Source organism: Saccopteryx leptura, chromosome X, assembly GCF_036850995.1.
Source record: "Saccopteryx leptura isolate mSacLep1 chromosome X, mSacLep1_pri_phased_curated, whole genome shotgun sequence".
Taxonomy (NCBI): Eukaryota; Metazoa; Chordata; class Mammalia; order Chiroptera; family Emballonuridae; genus Saccopteryx; species Saccopteryx leptura.
The window spans coordinates 13,915,457-13,927,938 of record NC_089516.1 but is presented as its reverse complement, the minus strand read 5'-3'; positions in this window follow the sequence as shown (position 1 = coordinate 13,927,938).

Below are 12,482 nucleotides of genomic sequence, written 5' to 3'. Positions count from 1 at the left end.
ATCTTTAAGTCATATTTATCATAATTTTCATTAATTATTGTTATATATCATAATTTTCTTTGTTCATTTTATGTCATTTGTATCATCTCTATACCATTTTGTTTCTTATTTTTCCATTCATCAGGTTTAAGTAAAACACTGCATTACTAGTACAACTGGTTTAATATTTGCAAAACATACAAAATTACAAAATACAGGTGCATACAAAAATACAAAATACAGGTGTAAAAAATACCATAGGAAACATTTTCCCAATTGCATAACATATCAAAATATAAAAACATGTTCGAAACATTTTATTGGCTGATGGTGCTTGGCTGTGGATCGTTGATGACATCATCTGAGGCAGCAGTTGGGGTTACCGGAGTTGTTTTTTTCATAAACATGGTGAGCTTTATCTGAATTGTATGTTTCCAAGACACAAAACACAAATTGCTGTACCGAGTCTGGGATAACAGTTGAAATGGTGCACCTGGAGATGGTAGTGCTGCCGGAAGCTGATCCGCACTGTCGTACGCCCAGCTGGGCAACGCTTGCACTGCCAGACATGGAGCAGTTGTGGCTAGCGATTGAGGTCGTAAAGTCGAATGGTTGTAAGTTGCATAGGTCATAGCCTATCAATACCTGTAGTTACATTTTTGTTTTATTGTCCTATATTTTACACAATAACATGTTTGACAATTCTTAAGCATGTTTTACAACCATTTATTAATAAATTATATTATTCCAGCTGAGTGTGACTGAATGTATGTAGACTCCTTTAACTACCAGTTTTGTAATGATTCCAGTGAGGCATTTATGTTCCCACCCACTTCAATCCAGTGATGTTATCACATAATTAATAATAAAAACAAAGTTTCAGAACTTAGGTACAGAAAATCTTAATTTAAATATTATTATCCAGGTTTATAAATAATAAATAAATATATGTTATCACTTTTAAAGTAAGAAATGGAAATATTTTAATTCATCCAGTAACCTGGATCATTCAAGTGAAAAACCTCTGCCTTGGTGGTGACAAGGCATTTTCTGACCACAAGATAATCATCAAGGACAATAAAATCTTGGTGATTTACCGAGCTGCATTAATAAAACTCAGATTTGTTTTAATGGTTGGTTTTACAGACAAGGGAGAATATGGCTATGTGAGAACCTGAGAGTTGATTTCACACTGAGCCATTTATTCTGAGGTAATCAGAACCGAAGTGAGTCTGCTTTTAGGCATCAGATACTTTCACAGCTCCTTTTCACCTCCCTAAGGTACATGAAGCATTTTTTTTCCAAAGGAAATCTCTGAAAAGCAAACTAATAAATAAAAAAAGAATCCCACCTTGGCCAGCTCCCCATGATTTGAAATCAAGCACAGGCATACCAGGACAGTGTCCCCAATCTCTTTTTTTTTATATGTGGATGTCTGTGCACAGTGTAATAATTCAGTTCTGAATAGAACATATCATTTATCTTTCATGGGAGATCAATTTGCTCCCTGATTTGGAGTAATATTAACTTGTTTTTCCCATCTGTGCCTGTGAGTACAGACCAATGAGGGATTCAGTGGAAAAATTTTCAGAGATTTAATTAAAATAAATCTTCTATATGTTGAGTACACATCTAAAGCTCATATAAGACAGTAAATTGGCATAATGACCAATATTATATGTTTATTATATGTCTGTAATCCTTAAGGATAAGCATAGACAGATATAGTGGATATTTCCACACATGTTTTTTGTAGACATGTTCTAAACTGAACTCATTACTTTACCTCCCTCCAAGAAAATCTGTATTCCCTAATGCTACCACCATTTGCCCAGTTAACTAATCTGAATATTAGGAATTATTCCAAGATTCTTTCTTTGCTTCGCTGATTGTGCTGAGACTTTCAAATGTTTTACAAAATCCATTTCTTTTTCTTCCTGAGCATGGGATCCCCAGCCTCCATTGCAGTAAGTTGTGGCCATGACACTAAGTACTAGTGAATGGAATATGTGTAGAGGTATTATGAGCCATTTCCTGCACAAAGCCTTTAAAATGAGCATATGCCACTTTTTACACTGTCTCTCCCCTTCTGCTGGCTATCACAACGTTCTAAAGGAACCATAAGGTGGAAGGAGCCCGGATTCCCTAATCACCGAGTGAAAAGGAGCCTCCAGCTGACAAGGAGACTCTTCCTTGGACAGTGATGTGATCAAGAAATAAACTTTTTATTGTTTGAAACATATATATTTGGGTCTATATTTTACTGCAGCTTAGCCTACCTAACTAATACACTGATAACTAATACACTACCTCAATAATACAAAGTTAGTCATGTCTGTCTTGTAGATAGCTATTGAATTCTTTGCATCTCCTCTAGCCCAGCTGCTCTTTCTTTTATCTAGGTTCTCATTCTTCTTAGGCTCAGGCTCTACAATAGTCCCAAATTAGTTTCCTGGCCTGCCTTCGGACTTACTTCCATTCAGAGCACTGTCCCAAACTGTGTCAATGATTATCTTTCCACAGTATTAAACGGGAGTACATCTGGGCTTGAACACTGCTCAGTGATCCCCGTCATCTATATTAGAAGTTCTGCACCCTTGGTATAGCACTGAATGTATTCATAGTCGGTTCTATACCTTCTCTTATGGTTCCCCCTACTGCCTCACCACCACCCTGTACTCTGGGACCTACCTACACTGATCTGTCGTCAGTTCCAGGAATATACTCATGCTGCTCCTTCTTCCTAGGATGCCCTTCTCCCCTCTGCTCTATCCTTTAGTGTTCAGGGGCAGGTTACACAGTATCTTACTGCTTCCACTGATGAGGAGAAAGGATATTGCTGTTGTCATTCAGGTAGATAAATGCCCCTCAGTAGTTCTTTCTGAACTCCTCCAAACTGAAACCTTATATAAAATGATTGTGAATAATAAACTTTGTATCAAAGATTTCAAAGGAGGTTTATAGGAGAGTGTTTTCAGTTCACGGCAGATGTTTAAATGTTTCCATTTGGTGCTTTGATTCTTACCAAAATATTTTTTTCAGGCACTCCAATAGTCAGAAGCTTCATCTCTTTGACCCTACCCCCAGGAAACTCTCACACTTGTTCTTATTTAATATACAGTGACCCACTCTCATTTCCAATGAAACTTGAGCAATCTGAGAATTATTTCTACCCCACAGAGGGCTTATCAAAGCCTCTTTTAATAAAACAGTTCTTTATCTACAAAGATGTTCTCATATCATCTGCTATTATGATTAAATATTTTCCCTCATAATTCATATGTATTGTTCAAGTTCAGGATGCAAACTGAGACATGTTGTGCACAGAACAGTACTTAAGAAATAGAATGCTGTTGGGATGAACACTCTTGTTCTTCCTCTCAGGAGCATGGAGAGCAGTCCTATTAATTTTTCTCTCTTGTCTTTTTTTTTTTTTTTTTTTTTTTCATTTCTGAAGCTGGAAACGGGGAGAGACAGTCAGACAGACTCCCGCATGCGCCCGACCAGGATCCACCCGGCACGCCCACCAGGGGCGATGCTCTGCCCACCAGGGGGCGATGCTCTGCCCATCCTGGGCGTCGCCATATTGCGACCAGAGCCACTCTAGCGCCTGAGGCAGAGGCCAAGGAGCCATCCCCAGCGCCCGGGCCATCTTTGCTCCAATGGAGCCTTGGCTGCGGGAGGGGAAGAGAGAGACAGAGAGGAAAGCGCGGCGGAGGGGTGGAGAAGCAAATGGGCGCTTCTCCTGTGTGCCCTGGCCGGGAATCGAACCCGGGTCCTCCGCACGCTAGGCCGACGCTCTACCGCTGAGCCAACCGGCCAGGGCCTCTCTTGTCTTTTTCTTCCAATAGTACTTCCACTTCTGTGGCTTCTTTACTAGTATCACAGTATTAGCAATTGCTAATATTTAACGAGCTCTTACAGTGTTACTTTTTTATAATAGCCAGCAGGTGTGAGGTGATAGCTTATTGTAGTTTTGATTTGCATTTCCCTGATTATTAGTGGTGTTGAGCATCTTTTCATATGCTTGTTGGCCATTTATGTATCTACCTTGGAGAAGCACCTGTTTAAGTCTTTTTTTCCTTTTTGAATTAGGTCATTCTGTTATTGTTGAGTTGTAGGAGCTCCTTATGTATTCTAGATATTAACCATTTATCAGATATATGATTTGAAAATATTTACTCCTATACTGTAAGTTGCCTTTTCTCTTTGCTGATTGTGTCCTTAGATGCACAGAAAATTTTAATTTTGATGTATCCTAGAAAATAATTTTGAACCTAGAATTTGTATACATCTAAATTATCAATCATTTATGAAGACAAAATAAAGATATTTTCAGGTTTGCAAGGATTTGGATAATTTTCTGTTCTGGAAATACTTATTTGAGTTTGCTTTCAAGTAACAAGAAATTGAGAAGAGAGAGCTATATAGGATTATACAAAAAGAACTCCCCAGGATGTAGTAGGATACAGCCAACACAGAAAGTAGTATAGTGGTATGGTTAAGAAATATAATCTTAGTGATATGGTAATACAGGTATGTATCTTTCCAGTCATAAATAAACAAAAGAAATTCTCCAGAAAAAGTATGTTTAAGAAAGTTATAATCCTATATGAAGCAAACTAATTCGTGATTTGATTTTGAACAATTGATACAGTATAAGAGAACCAATTCAAGGTTGGCAATTGGAGCAGTGGCACAGGTTGTAAGTGCCAAATTTTCTGTAATATCTATATTTACTTTTATGTCATTATTGTGCAGGCATGCACCTTGATCACAAGGAAATAAGACTTATGTTAATTGTGAAAGTAAAGATCTTTTTACTGGCTCTTGGTTACCAGAATCATGTCAGAGTGAATGTGATTTTAGTAACAGTAGAGTTGACAGATGGCTGGGAGGTGGAGGAGAGGTGAGAGGTGGGGACAAGTGTAATAGAGGCTATGTCGCAAAAGTCAATATATACCATGTAAAGTACCTGAATCAATAAGTGGAAGTTCAGATACATTACAGATTACAATGACAATCAATAGAGATATTAAAACTAAAAATATAACTATTTAAAACTGGAAAGGCAAAAGTATCGTGTACTAAAATTTCCCATCTTCAATATTAGACTGCTAATAAGTTCACTTGTTAAAAAATACAGATATAAGGTGTAATTTATTACAGAATTTTTCATTATTATTCCATAAATTACCTGAGTTAAATTTGTCCACAGCAGTTTTTTTTTAATGGATTCCTTGGCTGCACCCCAGATCTTTTTAGAGTGAGGCCCAGTCATCTCCTTTTTAAGCAAGCAGCAAGCTGTTCAGGTAATTGTCGCACATATCGAAATTGGGCAACCATTGATTTAGAATAAAAAGAGTAACCACCAGGAAAGTTAAGCATAAAAACTGCCCATTAAACTGGATATTAGGATTTTGGGGGTGGCACAAAGGTAGGAAGGAGAAAAATTTTAAGCTTTCCTATTATTTTCTTTTGTATGGTTTGAATTTTATTGCTGTATGTTGGCGATTTTCAACTGGTGTGCCAAGGCACACTAGTGTGCTGCAAGAATTTTTTAAATATGCCATACCTGACCATTTAGTCAGGGACACTGAGTTCTTGGTCCTCAGGTTGTCAAAAAAAATGACAATAGGCAATACAACAACAGACATCAGTGTGAATAAATCAAAATTGTACCTATTTTTTGGGTCAGATTGGCAAAAAATTATTTTAGGTGTGCTGCAGAATTTTAGTAATTAGTTTATGTGTGCCATGAGATGAAAAAGGTTGAAAATTGTTGCCATGTGCAAATGTTATACTTATAACTAAAAAATGAATCAAGGATGGGAGTTGCTGGTATCTTTACTGAACCTGTTCATCTCATCACTAAATTATTAGGAGATATGGAAACCATTTGAGGAGAGCCCAATATATGTTCTTCAGTCTTGACTCTGAAGAACATATATTGCAATCTGGCTGCTCCCTTAGTTAACCTCCTTAGTTATCTCTTAGTTATTCCTGTAATATCTGGGATGGTATTCACGCACACAGTTCATTTCCAAAAATAAAAATAATAATAATAAAGAGACATAGAGGAAGAAAGATATACCATTATTTTCAATATACACTGAATGTAGAGGCTAGGATAAAATAATTTTGTTCTCTTCCTATACACTTCTAAGAGTCCATATAAACTTACCCTTATTTCTATAGCCTCTGCCCCCTTTCTCCTCCCTCAGGGCCCCTCTGTTTCTCCACCTGCCTGCCCTCTCACCATGTTTTTGGTTCTATTCTTAATGGTAACTTCATATTCTTCCAGTCTTGTATATTTCTGGAGAAGGACTTTAATTTCTTTCTTTTCTTTAGAACAAAGCACAAGACCAAGACTTTTATTTTCTAATACTGACCTTATCTCATTTTCCAATTTCTGTGTTTTATCTAACTAATATAGTTTTTCTGTTTAGTTTTGTTTTTCTTAAGTGAGAAGCAGGAAGCAGAGAGACAGACTCCTGAATGCACCCTGACCAGGATCCACTCGGCAAGCCCCCTACAGGACAATGCTCCACCCCTTTGGGGCCGTTGCTCTGCTGCTTGGCAACTAAGCTATTTTAGCACCTGAGGTGAGGACATAGAGCCATCCTCATTACCCAGGGCCAACTTTGTCTAACTGAGCCATGGCTGCGGGAGAAGAAGAGAGAGTTAGAGAGAGAGAAGGGAGAGGAGAGGGGTGGAGAAGCAGATGGTTGCTTCTCCTGTGTGCCCTGACCTGGAATCAAACCTGGCACATCCACATGCCAGGCTGATGCTCTACAGCTGAGCCAACCAGCCAGGGCCCTAACTAATATAGTTTATGTCTCTTTACTCCATTTTACTAAAGCTCCCATGCCATCCTTCATTGTAACTATAAGAAGTGTTGTGTGTTGAGTGTTGATTCTATGCCAGGGTCTGGTTCCAATGCTTTTCAGGCATTATTGCATATCAGATTTAGGAAGTAGAAGTATTAGCTTTATCTTTTTTTATTTTTTTTTTATTTATTTTTATTTTTATTTTTTTCATTTTTCTGAAGCTGGAAACAGGGAGAGACAGTCAGACTCCCGCATGCGCCCGACCGGGATCCACCCGGCACGCCCACCAGGGGCGACGCTCTGCCCACCAGGGGGCGATGCTCTGCCCATCCTGGGCGTCACCATGTTGCGACCAGAGCCACTCTAGCGCCTGAGGCAGAGGCCACAGAGCCATCCCCAGCGCCCGGGCCATCTTTGCTCCAATGGAGCCTTGGCTGCGGGAGGGGACGAGAGAGACAGAGAGGAAAGCGCGGCGGAGGGGTGGAGAAGCAAATGGGCGCTTCTCCTGTGTGCCCTGGCCGGGAGTCGAACCCGGGTCCTCCGCACGCTAGGCCGACGCTCTACCGCTGAGCCAACCGGCCAGGGCTAGCTTTATCTTATATATGAGATATCTGGGTCTTAGAGTGGTTTCATGACTTGCACAAAACTACACAGCCAAAAAGTTTCAGATGCATGCTAGAAATTCAAGTTTGTCAATGAAACCCAAGTTCTTTGATAACATTCTGCCTCTATTAGTCCCTATTAAACCACCACACATATGGGCATCCCCGTATTTCCATACCAAATCAGATTTTATCTCATGGAGATGTGTGTGACTCAAGACAAGCATGACTCTGGAACTTGAAATGCCCACTTTACTTCACTAGACTTCCATTATTAGAATGAAAAGTGGGACTCCTTTTTTTCCTCCCTGAAGTCGAGGTATAGGAACATATGTAACTGCTCAAATTTCAAGGGATATTGGTCCAGTGAGCTGGAACTTTTAATTCAGACAGACTTCAGTTTAAATCCCAGCTTCATCACTTAGTAGTTCAGAGACCCTGAGCAAGTTGCATGAGCTACGTAAGCTTCCTGTACCTCATGTGAAAAGTGAGACAATACTGTTTAACTTAAAGAACTATTGTGAGGTGAAACCAACTAAAGCTCCTAGTGTGATAGTTTCCAAATGGTAGTTGTTGCTCTTGTTAGAATTATCATAATCATTGTCATAACCATTACCATTCATTACTTATTTAGCAGCAAATCTTTTTTTCCCTTTTTTAACAGCTTTATTGAGTTATAATTCACAGACCATAAAATTTACCCACTTTGGTATATTTTATTAATATTTTTAAACTGTGTTAAAAATATATATATAATAAAATTTGACATTTTGACTGTTTTAAGTACAGTTCAGTAGCATTAATAACATCTACAATATTGTACAACCTTCACCACTATCTGTTTCCAAAATTTGTTTGTCATTGCAAACAGAAATTCTGAAAACATTAAGCAATAACTCCTCATTCTCCCCTTCCCCAGCCCATTAACTATAATCTACTTTCTGCATCTATGAATTTGCTTATTCTAGATACCTTGTATAAGTGGAATAATACATATTTATCCTTTTATGTTTGGCTAATTTCACTTCACATAATGTTTTCAAGGTTCATCCATGCTGTAGCATATATCAGTACTTCTTCCCTTTGTAAGATTGAATAATATTTCATTGTATGGGTATATTGCATTTTGTTTATTCATCTGTTGGACTTTTCTGTTGTTTCTATCTTCTAACTATTGCTGATACTGCTGCAATTAACATTAGTATGTAATTATCTCTTTGAATCCCTGCTTTCAATTCCTCTGGGTACATACCTAGGAGTGGCATTGCCTGATAAGGTAATTCTATGTTTAGCTTTTTGAAGAACTATCAAACTATTTTCCATAGCATCTGCACCATTTTGCACTGCCACCAGCAGTGCATGAGTGTTCCAATTTCTCCACTGCCCTCCCACACTTGTTATTTTCTTTTTTCGTTATAGCCATCATCATGGGTGTTAAGTCATTCAGTACCCACTTTCTAATCTGGGATTCTTTATGAATGTGAAATGTGACTAGGACACTACACAATGGATACTTTTGTTTTGTTTTTCTTTTTAAATGAGAGGAGGAGAGATAGTGAGACAGACTCCCACATGCACCCTAGCCAGAACCCACCCGGCAACCCCAATCTGGGGCTGATGCTTGAATCAATCAAGCTAGCCTCAGTTCCCCGGGCCAGTGCTCGAACCAATCAAGCCATTGGCTGTGAGAGTGGAAGAGAAAAGGAGAGAGGGAGGGGAAGAGAAGCAGATGGTTGCTTCTCATGTGTGCCCTGACCAGGGATTGAACCTGGGACGTCTACATGCCTGGCCGATGCTCTACCCATTGAGCAAATCAACCAGGGCCAGTAGTATACTTTTAAATTACTGTGCTCAATTCTTAGCTCTAAAGAGACTTAGTAGAATTTCTGTAAAATCTCTGGACCAAAAAAATAAAATAAAATAAGCCCATTTTCCTGTGTCTACAAGATTCTTGGAGAGTAATTTTGTTGCCAAGAAAGTGCCTTAATTTGCAAATTTTCAGTAGTCTACATATATTTGCAAACATATAATCATACCAGACAAATAAGCTTTACAGATGAGGTTCAGTACAGTAACATAATAAGCAATCACATTTAAAAAAAATGGACTTAAGACACTGGTTAGAGGTTTGTGAAGTTGGCAACTGAAACATATGATCCCTGTAGAGACAAACTTATGATAATAGTGACTGAAAAAGTACCTGAAGCAACATCAAAATGATTCATTATATGTTTAATAAGGTTTCAATATCTAGTAAAATAAAAATCAAGCGTGTTACTCTGATATCAGTTGGAACAGAAGCTTTCTCCTATTTCCTTTCACCTTTTGATATTCTTGGTTTGTAATGCTGAAGGTACATGCCACTCTGGGTCGATATTAAGCTGACTTCATATCAAATCAATGTTTCTCTGCGCCTTGGAACAAAAAAAAGTGGAAAAGAGTTATTCAGAATGTACTTGAGCCTAAGAAAAAGGATAGTCATTAAAAGTTGTGACATTTTATTGTCTGCAGTGTGGCATGAACTAAGGACACTCTTTCCTAGTGATTTCTAGCAGCATTGGCAAAATACCTATTTTTGTGAAGTTAGACTTTTGTTTTTTCTAAGTATTTGGCTACTGTTAAATGTAACACATACACAAGCTAACACACACACAGCTAATCTATCAAATACTATGTACAGCCTTGTGAATGAATTTATCTGATTTAATAAACAGAACTGTTTACAGGGGGGGTTTTGCATAGCAAATATCTTGATTTGAATGGTGGTACAGACTAGATTTTTGTTGTTGTTGTTTTTGTTTTTGAGCACCAACTTAGGATCTAGAGAAACCTGGCTCTACCACTTAGCTATAGGACACTGAGCAAGACTATGAATTTATTTGAGTTTTAATTTTCTCATCTGCAATACAGAGATCATGACATCAACCTGATAATATGATTGTGAGGATTTATGAGTCAATATCTATAATGTGCTTAGTATTATGCCTCACAGATCCCTTGTCTCAATAATAGTAAAATAATGTTTATGAACTCTTATTGCAATGGTCCAATAAACAGTACCTATTAACAGAATTTTATACACATAGAAAATATTTGTCAAATATTTTGTTAGTAGAAACAGACTGTGGTAATATTTTATATAAATATAAAGCAATAATAAATGCAATGATAATAAAATCTAGCTATGGCAATCTTAGAGTAATAATTTATTATAAGAGACTAGATAGGAAGAAATGTTTCACTCCAATAAGATTAGGGCCACCCAAAAATGGAATGAACCAACTCTGGAATCAAAGCATTTTCTGGAATGATTTTAAGTCTAGTCAATGACCTGTTGGTGGAAAGGTTGGAGAAAATTTTAAACATAAATGACTACCAAGTTCTCTTCCAATCCAGAGAGTCAGTACTTCATTCCCATTTTCACTAATCCCTTGATATCAACAGTGGCTTTCCTGCCATTCATCAACAGAACAGACGGTTCTGAAAACTTTACCCCCAAAACTTCTTTTAGAATAGTTGCAGAAAGAACGAGACTCACTTTTGTTCTAATTGGTGGAGACTAAAGTCCCTTGGGCTCCTTGAATGTCAGGTATAACTAGATGTTTCCTTTCTATTGAAAAGGTGTTGTGTTTACTTCCCTTTCTAAGCCAAGGTTTCTCAACCCTCGATAGGCAGATGAAATATAGTTCTACTGCTAAGGAAATGAGGTAAAAACACCCACACAAGAATCATTCCTTTCTTTCTATCCTGGCTAAAACAAGCCAAGAGACAAACTGCAAAATAACAAGCTGAAAATCTTTCAAGGGTAAGCAAACTTGGGGGCTGTGTTATCCTTCCTCGTTTTGCCACAGACAGAATGGCTGTTGTAATAATAATTTGCAGTTAGATTAAGAAGTGCAGAGATGCATCAAAATAATAACACAAAGCTAATTAACTTTTAGGGGCTTTATGGTTTCAGAGGAAGGTATAATATTCATTTGCATCATAAGCAAAAAAAATCAGTTATTATTTTGGCTAACATTTTAGGCCCATTAGAACAAATTTTTAGAGCATTTTATATCCTGTTTATTTATTATTTTTGTGTTGGCACTGTGTCCAAAAGGATAAGATGTAGCCCTGATCCTCAGGATCTTACAAGTAGTCTGGTACTTAGGAATCAAGGTGTTGTACGCATACAATTTAGCTTTTCATCTTGAAATACCCCCTATTCTCTATGTAACCTTGAATAATGTCTTTTCCTTCTTTAAGCTTCAGTTTCCTCATCTTTAACATGGACATAATAACACCTTCCTAATAGAGTTACTTTAAGGATTAAAGGAAATGGTGTATATAAAGATGTGACGGTATATAAAATCTAATGTGTGTTCATATATTGCTTCATCTCTTAGTAAGCAAATTACTTCACCTCTTCTGTCTCAGTTTCCTCATACATAAAATAGTGATAGTAATTGTTCCAGCTGTTTTTATCAATGAAGTAATATAAGTATAGTACTTAAAACAATGTCTCAAACATAGTATATTTTCAATAAGGGCTCTCTATTATTATTGCCATTTTTATTATAATTATCATTACCTCTACTACTAGAGTTTCCAAGAAATAAGTTGTCCAGAATGGTCAAGAAGAAGGGCTTGAGGTTGCTCCTTAAAGATGGAGAATTTTTTTTTAATTTTACTTAGAAAATTACATTTAATGGAGTAACATTGATCAGTAAGAGTACATAGGTTTCAGGTAAACACTAAAGATGGGAAAAAAATTTTTTAGGTGGAAAGGATAAGGTAATGGGAGAAAAATTAGTAAATATCCATAAATATAAATGGACAGAGCTGTCCTTGGGCATATCCTGATTAGAGAAGTCAGGATGTCTTGGTGGGAAGAAATGTCAGATCATTAATTTTGAGTTTCATCCTAGAGGCTTAATTATCAAGATACTGGCTTTAGTTCAGACTTCACATGCCCTTTTTGTTCAAGTGTCTACCATTCCTAATTGAAATCAACACTTAGTCTTAATTCCTATGTTCAGAAGAGAATTTGAATCATTGGCCCAGCCTGGGTTATATTTCCATCTGTAGT